Raw genomic sequence first — 15,943 nt, 5'->3', positions numbered from 1 at the left:
ATTGGTTAGTCTAAGCTGTGCAGGAGGTGATCTGTAGGATCTGGGAAGCGTGGGACACAGCACGGGATGGTTGGAGTCAGGATGTCTCAGTTCTCATCCCAGGAGGCCTCTGACAGGCTGTGTGACACAGGGCACTGGACAGCCAGAGCCTCCGACTGGCTCCACTGCACGTCCCTTCAGCTCTGTTGCTGGAAATTCATCTCCCTTGTCCATCTCCACCCTGTCAATCACCTTTTCAGACAGTGACCCATGTGCGCTGTATGTTTTAATGATACGTTAGAAACTCATAGTTTTAGTATTTCATGTTGAAATTCTCATTTCAATGAGCAGCATATTTAAAAAGCTTTAAATCTTCTGTTAAGTGGTTTAATGCCTTGCTGGACTTTTAGATGCATGCTCCTTCAGAATTCTCATTTATTTCTTCTCAGAGGTGGGCTTCACCCTCTCCATGAAAAGATCAAGAACAGATGCAAGAAAGTTTATGTGAAGAATGAACTTGAACCTCGAAGGCTTGCTTTGTGGTCGACTCCCTTTTGATGAACAGAATCTGAAACCATTTAAAGACCACTCCGTTCCAACTCAACACCACCCGATTTCCAATTGCTCATTTCCTCAGATAAGCAATCATCTCTACAGTGTAGACAGTGTTATATTTTATAGAGTTTTATTTTAAATTGAGGAAGCAGTTAAATTGTGCTCTGTACTTTGCAGATGGTGGTGATTCGAATCCTAGTTATTGGCATTTTTCTTTCTTTTTATAACCCTAACAAATTTAATTTTCCCCCCTCTTTGGGGGGGATAATGGGGCACTTGTTAGATGAAAAAGTGGGGAAATTAAGTGACAACATCCTGTAGAAATGAGAACAGTTTTATTTATCATCATTTGTCCAGTAATGGGTAATTCATTTTGATGGCCTCTTTTTTGGGGGGCTAAATGACAATTAGGCCAGTGCCCCAGACTTTCAGAACTTGACTCTCTTCCTTTGTATTGCCTTTAAGAAATCATGGGGAAAATCCTGGGAATTTAGGATCAAGGTGTGCTTTTTCTTAGCAGATAACCAATGACCATTCAGCCTACTGTGGTGGGGAAATGTTTGCCATATATGTGTGTGTGTGTGTGTGTGTTGTTGTTTTTTCATTTGAGTATTGTCTTGTATTTTGAAAAAAATGCATCTGTGGATAACCAGTGTTTTGGTTTTCAATTGTTGCTGAGAAACCACCCAAAACATAGTGGTTTAAAATGTCTCTTTATTTGTTCCTGTCTATTCTTCAGTCTGATGGGGCTCAGCATCTTTCTGGTGTCACTTGCTGGTGTCTCTCTTGCTGGTCGGCAGGTTGGCTGAGACGCTGGGTGGCTGGGCCCCTCTCTGTACACGCGGTCCTTGGGTCTCATTCTCCACGTGTCTCTCCATGTGGCCTCGACAGCAGGGTCGCTGGGCCTCTTCCGTGGCAGCTCAGATCTCCCAAGAGTGTAAGGCAGTAGTGGCCAGGCCTTCTTACGACTTAACCACAGAACTGTCCAGCATCACTTCTACTGCCCTCTGTTGATTAGAGCAAGTCACAGGCCCGACCCAGATTCAGGAAGAGGGGACTCCACCAGGGCATGAAGTAGAGGTGTAGTTGATTGGGGGTCCCCAGTGTAACTGTCAGAACCAGTACCGAGGAGCAAAACTATTGTTAGTAGAAGTAGGAGTTGCTAGTGAGTGACCCTGGGAAGCTGCAGTGGCATGTGTAAGCTGGAAGAGAGGGCCTTCCAGAAGCTTCCTGCACCAGTTCTGCGAGCCCTAGGCATCTTTTCTGAATCATCACTTCTGGTCTTGTAAGGACGGATGTGTCTAGGGGGCAGAGCATTTGAAAGCACCATCCCATCACTGCGGCCTCTGCAGAGGGAGGTGAGTAGGAGCTCTCTTCCTGCTACTGGTATCATTCAGGCCTCCATGCATGTGTGCAGTCAGGCTGCCGGGAGCAGGAGCATCCTAACCAGGCTGCGTGGCAGCTTGAATCAGCAGTAGGATTTGCTAACGTGCTACCTGAAGTGCCTTCTCTCAGAAACATCCCTCTTTGGCCCATGTGTTGAGTCGTTGTTCGGTGACTGTGTCTCAGTGACAGCCTCACTGGTTGACTCTGAAGAACAGAAAATGCTGCTGCAGCATTGCCATGAGGCGTGGTTTCCTCTCTGGAACCCTCCTAACTTTTGCTCCTGAGAGGAAGGACTTGACCAGCCCTGGTTGTAGTTCCCGCCTGAGGTCTTGGCCTCCCTTGAAACCTTGAGATCCTTTGGGCCGAGTGATGGCTGCCATTTTCACAGGCAAAATGTGTAGTGTTCCTCCTCTATCACCCCCTTCCCTGATCCATCGACCTTAGAATTGCTTCAGAACACAAGTGTGGCCTGAAAGTGATCACCTTATGAGGAATGTAAATGACTACTGTCTCCTTGTCAAGCCTGCAGAGAGATTCAAGTTCAGATGGCAACAAGGACCTTGAATCCTGTTCTTTTTATCGCATTGTCACATTGAATGGTTCTCCTTTTTTGCCTCGATTTTATGGAAATGTTTTGACTTTGTTTATTGCCATTTTAATTCTGTATGTCTAGGTTTCTCTCTCTTCTTCTTCTCATTACAGCAGTCCCTTTAGCATTCTTGTAATGCTGGGTTGGTGGGGATGTATTTCTTTAGCCTTTTTTTTTTTTGTCCGAGAAGCTCTTTATTTGACTATTTTTTTTTTAAATTTAAATTCTTTATTGTTTAAAGTATTACATATGTCTCCATTTTCCCCCATTGACCTGTCCCTGGCCGCTCCCACTCCCCAGCACATGCCCTCACCCCCCTACTGTCTGTGTCCGTTGGTTATGCTTATATGCATGCATACAAGTCCTTTGGTTGATGTCTTACCCTTCCCCCTCCCACCCTCCTTTGCCTTCCCTCTGAGGATGGTCTGTTTGATGCTACTATGTCTGTGGATCTATTTTTGTTCATCTGTTTATGTTGTTCATTATATTCCATAAATGAGTGAGATCACATGATATTTATCTTTCTCCAACTGGCTTATTTTGCTTAGCATAATGCTCACCAGGTCCATCCATGCTGTTGCGAATGGTAAGAGTGCTTTCTTTTTTACAGCTGTGTAGTATTCCATTGTGTAGATGTACCACAGTTTTTTAATCCACTCATCTGCTGATGGGCACTTAGGCAGTTTCCAAATCTTAGCTATGTAAATTGTGCTGCTATCAACATAGGGGTGCATATATTCTTTCTAATTGGTGTTTCTGATTTCTTCTCTAGAAGTGGGATTAATGGGTCAAATGGGAGTTCCATTTTTAATTTTTTGAGGAAACTCCATACTGTTTTCCAGAATGGCTGCACCAGCCTGCATTCCCACCAGCAGTGCACAAGGGATCCTTTTTCTCCACATCCTTGCCAGCATTTGTCATTTGTTGATTTGTTGATGATAGTCATTCTGACAGGTGTGAGATGGTACCTCAATGTCATTTCAATTTGCATCTCTCAGATGATTAGTGACTTTCAGCATGTTTTCATATGTTTCTTGGCCTTTTGTATGTCCTCTTTCGAAAAGTGCCTATTTAGATCCTGTGCCCATTTTTTGATTGGATTGTTTATCTTCCTTTTGTTAAGTTGTGTGAGTTCCCTATAAATTTTGGAGATTAAACCCTTATTGGATATAACATTGACGAATATGTTCTCTCATGTAGTGGGCTCTCTTTTTGTTTTGTTGTGACCGTCTATGTTGAATGATAGCCTTGCAGTAATCTTGGTTTCAGATCTTTGCTTTCCATTACCTTGAGTACTTCATGCCATTTCCTTCTAGCCCATAGAGTTTCTGATGAGAAATCAGGTGTCAGCCTTATGGGAACTCCTTTGTAGATAATAGTTTGCTTTTCTCTTGCTGCTTTTAAGATTCTCTCTTTTTCTTTAATTTTTGGCATATTAATTATGATGTGTCTGGGTGTAGACCCATTTGGGTTCTTCTGGCTTGGGGTTCTTTGTGCCTCCTGTACTTGTGTGACTTTTTCTTTTACCAGGTTAGGGAAGTTTTCTGCCATTATTTCTTCAAACACGTTCACTATCCCTTTTTCCCTTTCTGCCTCTTCTGGCACACCTGCTATTCAAATGTTGTTTTGTTTCATGTTGTCCCATAGCTCCCTTAAGTTATCATCCTGTTTTTTAATTGTTTTTTCTTTTGGTTCTCTGATTGAGTGATTTTTTTTCAACCCTGTCTTCTAATTCACTGATTTGGTCCTCAGCTTCCCCTAATCTGCTGTGTATTCCTTCCAATATGTTTTGTATTTGTGCTATATCATTCTTTATTTTACACTGTTCTTTTTTCATAGTTACTATATCTTTTCTCATGCTGTTGAGCACTTTTACCATTATTATTCTGATGTCTGTTTCAGATAAGTTTTTTTTTTAATCTCCATTTCATTTATATCTTCTTCTGGAAAATTCTCTTGTTCTTTCATTTGTGGGTTGTTTTTTTGTTTCCTCATTTTGGCTGCCTGTTTGGGTTTGTGACTAGGTATTAAGTAGATCTGCTACACCTCTCAATCTCTAGTGCAGGACAGTGTCAAATGCTGTTTCTGACGAATTAGATCAAGCAAAGACTCAAAGCCTCCAGAGACCACCTCTGGCTACAGATTGATAGGCTTCCTCTTGATCTGCCCTCAGGCAGTTGTACACAGGGCAAGAGTTTTTTTCCAACAGGGTGGGGTAATTGTTGCTGCCTGGAGGCTAATTGTTATTCTCAGTCTTGTTAGGGACAAGGTGTTTTCCAATAGGGTTGGTCAGCTGTCTTCCCCTCAGGCAGTGCGGCCTGTATAGCAATTGTCTGTGTGTGTGAGAAAGATGACCTTTGTAGCATGAGGGAATGGTTCAGCACAGGAAACTGAGGTGTCTGCTTTCTGAGCTCTAACCCCAGAGCCCTGGATCCTGGCTTCTGCTCACCCAGCTCCAGTCCACTCTGCTGTTCCTCTGTCAGAGCACAAGATGGGTGGCTCCACCGGGAATGTTATTTGTTGGCCCTTTAAGAAGATGCCTGAATTTCCAACCATCTCTCCCTGTCAGACAGCTACCCCACTGCTTTCACAGCCATATATTATGTGGGTACCCTTTTCAGTTCTGGTGCTCTCTGCTGGGGGGCCTACCTTGGGAATTAGACCCCAGAGTTCTCAGTGGCAACCCCCCACAGCTGAGATATCTCCGGAACTTCAGCTGCTGTCTGTGGGGGCCCAGCCAGCCCTTTCGCGCCTCTGCCCCTCTTACCAGCCTCTATGCAGTCTCCACTTTTGGTCCTTGGTTATCAGGGTTCTCTCCAGCAAGTCTTCCATTGATTATTCAGTAAGTTCTTCTGTATTTTAGTTGTAATTCCAGTTTGGACCTGGGAGCATGTCTGTGAAGCATCCACTTACTCCACCGCTATTTTTTAATCTCCATGTTTTTGACTCTGGACTTTGGGGGCAAAGTCTCTCACCAGCATACAAGGGTCTGATTGTATAAATGTATCCGCTACATTAAGCCTCTGCCTGTAGCTTTCGATCGGTGGTTTTTGCCCTTGGAACGGAAACACCAGATCTTGGCTCGCTCTCTTCTGATATAGGACATTGATTTCATTTAGATTTCCCTCCACCATGTCAGTAAACTATCATGTTAGGTCAGCTTTTGCCAGACAAGATTATGACAGTTCCGCGGTGCTAAGTTTTATTGTGTTTGATAAAAGGGGATTATTGCAGGTTCTCAGATTTCTTTCTGTGGGATGGAATCAGGCAAGTGAAGATGTGGGGAGTTCAGAGTGCAGGTTAAAAATAAAATAGTGGAAATGGAAGTTCCAAAGAGGTGGTTTCTAGGATGTCAAAGGGCCCAGGGCCACAGCAGTCAGTAATATTTGAATCAGGTTACCCGGAAGATAGGTGTGAGAGAGACATGGATGCGGTCAGCTTCGGGGTCGCTGGTAGACATAAAATTTGCACAATATCCCATAGCTGGTTGAGTATTTTAAAATTATAAGCATAGGATTTTATATTTGGGATGAAGAAATTATCTGGTATGTGCTACTTGGGTTTTTTTTTTAAATGCCAAATTTCAGTCTTAATAACTTTTATAAAAAATAAAAACCTAAAGACACCTCATATCTACTGTGTGATCCTCCTGAAAATGATGTTCATCTATTCTGTGGGAATCAGTGGCTTTTCAAACGTGGTTGAGTGGGGTTGAGAAAATAGATGGATGACTTTCTTGGCGTTTTGCATTCTTTAAGGAGCCCAGTTGCGTTGGAAAAGCCAAGAAAATCATCAAGATTATTTTTAGGGGTGATTGTACTGGGGATTGTAAGAATAAGATAAGGTCTTGGGTTATTTCTAGTTTAGGGGAATGTGGAAAAGTATTCAGTTGTGAAGTGCTTTGTTGTAGTTAATTAATCCATAAGGGGAACGTAGACTGTAGATGTAAGTGCAAACCCAGTGCAACTTTCTGTATGTTGTTGGGGGAATAAAGTTTTGGGGGAATAAAGTTTTACAGAGCAAGCACATCACCTCCCTGATTTCACAATGCCCGTATTAGCCCTTAATTTTGTTGAAGTCTTTTTCCCTCTTCCTCTTGAAAAACAAGTTCCAAAATATAGTGTATTGAATCTTCCATCATTAAAACGTTTGCTCTTTTTTCGCTACGAGCAGTTCACACATGGCAAAGCTATTAAACAGTTGGTTTTAGTGTGGTGTATAACTTTGCTGTATATCAAACTAATTTTTACAAGTTTTCATCCCAAACCTCAAATCATGTAATTAATAATTTGCCTGTCTTATTTATGACCTAATTGTGATTCTTTTATTAATAAAAGCTAATGGAAAAGGATCCTTTATTAAGCTGATGACTAGACCTACATTTAATTTTCCTGCAGTATATGAAGTATTGTACCAGAGTATTAAAAGATATGTAATATTTTATTGATAAATCTATCCTTTAAAAGGAATACGTTTTAGGATGTCATCATTCTGATGTGAATCATGTAAATGTTGATAATATGCACTGTTTATTATACATTTAGTGTTTCCAGAGATTCACTTAATTGCCTTTTTGCCCACGTATTATGCAGTCTATTTGCAATTGTTTTTAAAAAGTGACATTAAAAGAATAGTTTATGTAGAGAAATATTAGTGGGTATTAATTGTCCCCCCACCTGTATTTATGGGTGTTAGTTCAACTGCTTTGCTAGCTGCAAAGCTGAATTACCAGAGTACAAGTGTATTTGTAAACTGTATGGGAACTAAAAATTAGGAATAAAACCATTTTCTTATATGATGGTACTTGTCATTTACTTCATCAGACATGTCCAAGAAGCACTGGGATTACAGGCCACTTAGCCCTTTACACCAGCAAAATGCTGACAGTCAGCAGCTCTTACCTAGAAGATAAGTTGGAATGTAGACTGATTGCCAGGTCCTTGAGATTTTATTAAGTGCCTACTCTATGTATAGCTTTGGGAGACAGAAGGGGAATTGTTGTTTTTTTTAAAAAAGTATTTGTATTGATTTCAGAGAGGAAGGAAGAGGGAGAGAGATAGACACATCAATGATAAGAATCATTGATAGGCTGCCTCTTGCACGTCCCCTACTGGGGATTGAGCCCACAAACCAGGCATCTGCCCTTATGGGGAATCAAACCATGACCTCCTGGTTCTTAGGTCAGTGCTCAACCACTGAGCCACGCTGGCTGGGCAAGGGGGAGTTCTTTTTGGAATCAATAAAAATATATTAATAAAATAAAATAGGATTCTTTTAAAAAAAACCAACAAAACTGTATTTTTTGACTACGTAACACATTTGCTTTGAACAAAATGTAACAGGTTCAAAACAGCATACAGAAATTTCTCCTCCGTGCGGTGGACGGTGTTTCTTGTTCTACCCCAAGGACCACCAGCGACTTTGAACTCTGAACTGTTCTGTGTCCTGTAAAAGGGCTGGTTCCAAGGGCTTTGCATCTGTTACTCAAGAGGTGATATCAAACTGTCCCCAGTGAGGCTGAACCAGTTATACCTCTATGGGCCTGTCTCCCCACACCTTTATCACATTGTCATGTTGCCGCACTTGCACCTTTGTTGCTCTGGTAGGTGAAAAATGATAGTTCAATGTAATTAAATGTGTATTTTTCTTAAAAGTGAGGCTGAGCATCCTTTCAATTGCTTTGTACATGCCTTTCTGTGAACTCTGTCGCTTGACATATTTTTTTCTATTAAATTCTGGATCTGTCTTGTTTTGAGTTTAGGAATGAAGATATTTCATTCTCTGCGGCTGATGGACATGACTGGAATCACTGAGTCACCAGCATCAATTTCTACAGAATGCTCCTCTGTGGGTGCCTGTGGGTGCACCAATGGGAGCTGTGGCCTAGGCCTTGCTGGGATTGTCGTTCTCAGCTGGGAAAGGGGCTGCAGCCACCATGGGAGACCAGCTGTAATTATACCAGCTAGTGAGCTGAGAATTACTTCAGATGTGTTTTCAGATTCAAAAGTGCCAAAGAGTATGCATGCATGCATCCATTCAACCACTTTTTAATGAGTGCAATGACTCAGGCATTGGGCAGGGTGTTGTAGGGAATACAAAATAAATCTCTTAATCCTTGACTTAAAGGACTTTATGGCCCATTTAGAGAAAGGAGACACACAGGCTGAATACAAGATTGGATAAAACTGCTATGCAATGAGGCCTGGATCAAGACAAAGTATGAGGAAATGATAACGCACCACATACTAAATGACAGTTACACGCAAACATCATTGGAAGGTTTATTCAGATTATTTCTAAACCTGCAAAGGTGGTACTGTGTTTTTTTTTAATGTATATTTTTATTGTTTTCAGAGAGAGCAAGGGAGAGGGAGAGAGAGAGAAACATCAATTGGTTGCCTCCTGCACACCCCTCACTGGGGATCAAGCCCAGAACCTTGACTGGGAAATTAATCGGCAACCTCATGGTGTATGGGTTGATGCTCAACCAATGAGCCACACCGGCTGGGCTCCCTTGTCTGTTTTGCTCATTGCCAGGGACCTGCATCAGTAACAAATACATTTAACAAATTAATACAAACTTGCTATTTTACAGTTCTGGAGGTCAGAAATCAACTGGGTTTTACTGAGCTAAAGCCAAGGACTTTGCAGGGGTTCATTCCTTCTGGAGGCTGGGGGCAGAATGGACTCCCGTGCCTTTTCTGGTTCTAGAAGCGTCTCACATTCTTTGCCCCCTGGCCCCTTCCTTTCTCCATCATCAAAGCCTGCAAAGGCTGGTCAAGTCTGACACTGACATTCCTCTGACACTGAACTCTGACATTCCCACCTCCTACTTTCATGAATAAGGACCCTGATGATTTTATTGGGTCCACTCAGTTAATCCAGAATCCTCTCAATCTCAAGGTCTTTTTTTTTTTTTAAAAAAAATATTGTTGAAAGTTACATATGTCCCCTCCCCCCCCCCCCCTCGCCCCCACCAACTCCCTCAAGATCCTTAATCACATCTGCAAAGTCCTCTTTGCCACGTAAAGTGCCATATTAACAGGTTGCAGGGATTGGGATGTAGACATCTGGGGGGTGTGGAATTCTCCACAGCACACTTGGGCCTTCAGGATGGAGGACAGCATTCCTGGGAGGAGAAGTTCCCAGCAGAGAGTTGCTGCAAGAGAAGGGCTCTGCAGGGAAGGAAGAAATATTATCCTAACACTCCCGCCCTCTGATCTCTGGCTGTCTCCCATTGGCCCAACCCATCTGCCTGTCACAGGGCCAAGGTGTCCAGGTGCTACAGCCCATAGCACAGAGAATGGATCTGGGGTAGGGGCAGGGGGCAAAAAAAGAATAAAAAGCCCTGTGCAGACAACGGGGGGTGACGGTGAGGGCAGGACTGGGGGGATAAAGACACATTTGTAATACCTTAATTAAAAAAAACCAAAAAACCCTTGTCCTGTGCCATTGCTCAGTGGTTGAGCATCGACCTATAAACCAGGAGGTCACAGTTTGATTCCTCGTCAAGATACATGCCCAGGTTGCAGGCTCAGGCAGCCAATCAGTGATTCTCATCATTGATGTTTCTATCCCTCTCCTTTCTTCTTTGAAATCAATAAAAATATATTATTAAAAAAGAAAGACTAACAAGCCCACTACAGCCTCACCGCTCAGGGCTGTCTATGGGCAGCACCATCATCACCATGACCATTGGACATGCAGTCTCAGGCCCCACTGAGCCCCAAGGCAGTGGTCGGCAAACACACTGGTCAACAGAGGCAAATATCAACAGTACAACGATTGAAATTTCTTTTGAGAGCCAAATTTTTTAAACTTGAACTATATAGGTAGGTACATTATTAACTTAATTAGGGTACTCCTAAGCTGGCCTTTGCTAAAAACGTCCTCCATCTGATTGAGGTACGTTCGCTGAGGTCAACCCCTTCCAACTCTCCCATCCACACTCGTATACTTGTTTTGTCTATCTTTTGTCACCCGTGCGATTTGCGGGCGCAACTAGCACTAACCACTGCACATGAGACTGCTGACTGACAGGCTTACTCAACTCGTGCATGAATCGTGTGCGCCTCCCCCACATTGCGTATCCCGCGGCCCGCCTGCGCCTGTCTCCCGTCACCCGCCCGACCGACCGACTGACACCCCCCACTTCTTCTAATGCCACTTCTTCAAAATAGACTCGCCCAGGCTGAAAACCGACTTCTGCGCATGGGCCACGAAGTTTCAATCGCACTGTACGTGCGCGCCCACACGTGGCATTTTGTGGAAGAGCCACACTCAAGGGGCCAAAGAGCCGCATGCCGCTCGCGAGCCGCAGTTTGCCGACCACTGCCCCAAGGTATCAGAATTTGCATTTTTTGCAAGATCACCAGGCACGTTTGCAGTTGGAGACCGGCTGCACTGGAGGACTTCCATCCATGTGGAGACCAAGGTTGTTGGCAATTATACCCAAACTGAATTAGTGTGCGTCTGCAGACGCAGATTTGAGACTCACTTGGCATCCTAGAAGCAGCCCCAAAGAGTAAGAAAAACCCAAAGACTGGATCTTAGAGAACAAGGGAACTGTCTTGAAAACAGATTCAGATATTCTTAGACATCACACCTACCCAAACCGAGTTTGTGAAATCCAAGCATATGTTCGATCCATCTAACGAATGAAAAAGAAGGAAGAAAAAAATTAAAGGCAGACGCTAAAATTAGCGTCTGTTCAGGAGGTGACAGATGTCTGGGTCTTGATAGATTTCTAGACTTGTAAAAAAATTTTTTTCATCTTTATTCATGCATGTCTGATGGGTGCTTTGGCTATTACCATTATTTCCCCCCCACATACTAAAATTAATTTTCTTCTTTCTAAAGGGTTGATTCCAAGTGTTACTTTGTGTGAAGGCTTTAGAAAATGTTCAATAAGGGTGTCAGTTATGGACAAAAACTCCTCCGTTCCAGCCACACAAACGATGCTCCAGCTGTGCTTTACTGTGAATTGATGCTTTGTGTTGAATTCCTTTTCCGCATTTGAAAATGGACTGAAATCCTTGCTTAGGACCATGTAACTTCTATCTTTAAATTTAAGAATAGACCAGCGGGCTTCTGCTAAGGGTAAGTGAAAAGAATACATTTTGGTTCAGGTTGCTAAATATGTTTGAATTTTATAGGCTCACAGCCGACATGGAGCTTTTTGGTGTGGGCGTGTTGATTCCGTGGGGAAATCGGGGCTTTGGAACCCACAGGCCTGGTTTGTTTTCTGGTTTTGCCACTGACTAGCTGTGTGACCTTGGGCAAGTCAGTGAAGGCCTTTGACCCTCAGATTCTTTACTTTTTTAGGAAAATAGAGGCAGCGGCACCTGCCTTGTGGTGAAGGTTTGTTGAGAAGTTCAGTGGCACGTAGTAGGTGCTCAATAAATCTCTATAGTCTTCCTTGAGGGCTTGGGAATGTCTTTGACATAGCCTGTTCCTATGTTATATGAATTTGCCAGTTAATGGCATGTAGAAGGGAAGACATAAGTAAAATTCAGAGGTTTCATTAGAGTTCACAGTCCTTCTTAGAGGTGGAGCAAAAATCATTTAGCTTGGCCAGTGTTGCTCAGTGGTTGAGCATCAACCTATGAACCAGGAGGTCACAGTTCGATTCCCGGTCAGGGCACATGCCTGGGTTGCAGGCTCCATCCCCAGTGAGGGGCGTGCAGTAGGCAGCTACTTAATGATTCTCTCTCATCATTGATGTTTCTCTCTCTTCCTTTTTCTTCCTCTCTGAAATCAATAAAAATATTTAAAATAATAATTTACTTTATTTTGCAATTAGTGTTGGAAATCCTCAACAAGCCTTCCTCTCTGGCATGTACAGTACCATAAAAACCAAATAATACATACAATGTTTGGAGAAAACAATGATTCGTACTAACACTATATAAAGGAAAGCATGGGCATGATAGCTCCCACTTTCCAGATAGCTTTTGCTTTGACGGGAGGAAGGGAGGAGGATGGATGAGGCCAGAGCAGGGCCACAGGTGTCCCGATGCCTTAAAAAATGCTTATCTGAGCTAAGTTTCCCCATGTCAATAATTTGTATACCTTATTATATAAGATAACATACTTACATTATAAGATTATATGTCCCATATATTTCTATGGATTTTTATAGCACTTTATAACATGTTTCTATTAAGCAATGATATGTTCCATCTATTCTCTTGAAAATTTGAAATATTTAGGAGATGACATTAAAAAGACGAACTATGAAAATAAATGTGACAATCTCCTTGTAAATAGACAGCACGTTGCTGAAGTCAGCTTGCAAAAAGCCAATGTTCGTTACCACTGACGGAGTGATGACTAGAGGCAGGCACCGCGCCAGGTGCTTGGCGTGGATTCTCTTATTACATCCACACAACCAGCAGACCAGGTATTATGATCTTCATTTTACAGACGAGTAAATCGAGGCAGCTAGCCAACACACATCGATTGAGCGCTTATAACGTGCCAGGCACCATACTGTTACACCTGCACAGTTTTATTTCATCTTCCAGCGATTCTGGGAATTACACGGAAAACACAACTTTAAACCAGGGGTTGGCAAACATTTTCTGACTTGGGCCAGATAGTAAAAATGTTACATTTTGTAGGCCCTGCAATCTTTGTCGTGATGGCTCAACTCTCAACTCAGCCAGAGATGATGCATAAATGAAATAGAGAGGGGCAGTGTGCCAGTGAAACTTTATTGATGGGCCCTGATGTTTAAATTACATTTAAGTTTCACGTGTCACAAGGTATCACTTTCTTTTGGATTTTCCCCCACCATTTAAAAATACAATTTTTTTTTCTTAGCTCGCAAGTTATAAAAAAGCCGGCAGCCCGGCTGGTGTGGCTCAGTGGTTGAGTGTTGACCTATGAACCAGGAGGTCACAGTTTGATTCCTGATCAGGGCACATACCCAGATTGTAGGATCAATCCCCAGTAGGAGGCGTGCAGGAGGCAGCTGATCAATGGTTCTTTCTCATCATTGATGTTTCTGTCTCTCCCTCTCCTTTCCTCTCTGAAATCATTAAAAATATATTAAAAAAAAAAAAAAAAAAAAAAAGGCAGGCAGAGGGCTGGATCTGGCCCGTGGGCTATGGTTTGCCAAGCCTGGCTTTTGACCGTCAGTTCTTAGGGCAGGAACACTGTAGACTTTGCTCTGCCTTGTACACTCAGCTTCTGGGACACCACGGGGTGCACATCTGGTGGATGAATGGATGAGTGACGATAAGCTGATATCTCAGAAGTCCTATGAGGGTGATGTTTTCTCTTCACTTCAGGCCACAACCCTGGGCATAATTAGGTGAGCATTTTTTAGGGGGCATCGTATACGCCATATAACGCTGTCGGGATTACAGGTGTGGACCGGGGCTGTCCCCGGCAAACCGGGGTGCATGGCTATTGCAGTGCTTCCCACCAGGGAGATGACTCCTCACCATAGTGACAGCAGGACATTGGCGTGTGCGTGTGCGTGTGTGCATGTGTGTTTGTGTGTGTGTGTTTGTGTGTGTGTGTTTGCGTGTGTGTGTTTGCACAGGCACGTGTGTGAGTGTTGAACAATACTGATTTCCCCCCACAACTTTTAATTTGAAAGATTTCAAGCCTGCAAAAAACTTGTAAGAATATTGGAAGGACACTGAACAGTATTTGTCATCCTGACCAGCTGTTTTTGGCATTGTATCACAATTATTCTATGTATTTGTGTATCTATGTATCTTCCTACCTATGTATCTATGCATCTATCAATCATTTTCCTAAGAATCAGGTGCAGCCTGGCCAGTGTGGCTGGGCGGTTGAGCGTTGACCTATGAACCAGGAGGTCACGGTTCCATTCTCGGTCAGGGCGCGTGCCCGGTTGTTGGGCTCCATTCCCAGTGTGGGGGGTGCAGGAGGCAGCCGATCAGTGATTCTCTCTCATCATTGATGTTTCTATCTCTCTCCCCCTCTCCCTTCCTCTCTGAAATCAATAAAAGAAACACATTAATAAAAAAAAAAAAGAATCAGGTGCAGATAGCATGACACGCCCCTTGAACACTGCAGTGTGCAAATCCTAAGAACAGAGATATCTGTCTTCAGAACCACACAATACAGTGTTCACATTCAGGAAAGTTAACATTGTCTATCATACAATCAATATTTTATTTTTAAAAAAAATATATTTTATTGATTTTTTACAGAGAGGAAGGGAGAGGGATAGAGAGTTAAAAACATCGATGAGAGAGAAACATCGATCAGCTGCCTCCTGCACACCCCCGACTGGGGATGTGCCCGCAACCAAGGTACATGCCCTTGACAGGAATCGAACCTGGGACCCTTCAGTCTGCAGGCAGACACTCTATCCACTGAGCCAAACTGGTCAGGGCACAATCAATATTTTAATTTCCCCAATTCTCCCCCCAATTTTTTTTTTTGAGCTGGCATGCTTGTTTGTTTGTTTGGAACCAGAACTCGATGGACAGTCACGTGAGGCACCCAGCAGTCCTTTGAATTCAGTCTCCTGGAAGCCAGACCAGCTCCCTGGCCTCTGTCTGCCTTCATGGTGTTGCTATTTGAAAAACACAGGCCGTTGGCTTTGTACAAAGCGTCCATTCGGATTTGTTCGGTTGCTTTTTGTGATGAGATTTAGGTTAAACATTTTTGGCAAAAATACTATATGGTTGATGTGTCGTCGGTGGGTCGTCCCCTCAGAAGTGCAAGGTGTCACCTGTCCCATTATTGATGATGTTAACCTTGACCACGTTGTTAAGGGAAATGCCACTCAGAACAAGAAATCATTGAAGAGTGTAAACAGGGAAAGACAAGCAGGTGCACGGGGTTCTGTCTGGCGGACACAGTTTGCTCGGCTTCCAGGTTCTTACAGGCGTGCAGGTGACTGAATTCATCCGGCGAAATAGCTCGCTGCTCCTTGCTCCGTGGCCATCAGTATGCGAAGCCGAGTTCTCGCTCAGCGGCTGGAGATTTATTGATTGTGTCAGTGTCCATGATGGGGTGCAGCAAATCTTGCCTTGGCATTGCATTAGTTTTCACATCGTGTAGCCACAAAGATAGAGGACGTGGCCCGCCTCCCTGCTCCTATGGTCTTTCCAAGGGCAGCAGTTGGGACATATGCCTCTGTGGTCCAGGCTCCTGTTATCCTCATCCAATGACAACATCCTCACCCCCTAATGGTCCCTCTAACCTCTGCTCTGCTTGCCTTCTTACCGCAGTCCGTTCTCCATGAAACAGCCTCTGGGAATTTTTCAAAATTCAGATCAGATTATCAACCCTTTTTTTTCTTGAAACTTTGCCTATTGTCCTTAGAATGAATATCTAAATACTTCCCCTGGCCTACCCTGGATGGCCTGGCCCTGACCTTTCTCTCAGACTTTGTTTTTTCCCCTTTTTTTGGTCTCTGAACCCCAGCTGCAATGGGCTCTCTTT

The 15,943-nt window shown here is 43.4% G+C and overlaps 1 protein-coding gene across 2 annotated transcripts in view; it reads left to right on the top strand.

Annotated features, from left to right (window-relative positions):
- The window catches only part of PTPN11 (protein tyrosine phosphatase non-receptor type 11), a 56,635-nt gene extending 49,121 nt beyond the window's left edge, over positions 1–7,514 (top strand). For both annotated transcript variants that reach the window (XM_059676214.1, XM_059676213.1), the window contains exon 16: positions 429–7,514. The gene's annotated coding sequence lies outside the window, so the exon portion shown is untranslated. The remainder of the gene's footprint in view (positions 1–428) is intronic.
- The last annotated feature ends 8,429 nt before the right edge of the window (positions 7,515–15,943 follow it).

This window comes from Myotis daubentonii, chromosome 19 (genome assembly GCF_963259705.1).
Source record: "Myotis daubentonii chromosome 19, mMyoDau2.1, whole genome shotgun sequence".
NCBI classification, from domain to species: Eukaryota; Metazoa; Chordata; class Mammalia; order Chiroptera; family Vespertilionidae; genus Myotis; species Myotis daubentonii.
This window is presented reverse-complemented; position numbering and strand designations above follow the sequence as displayed.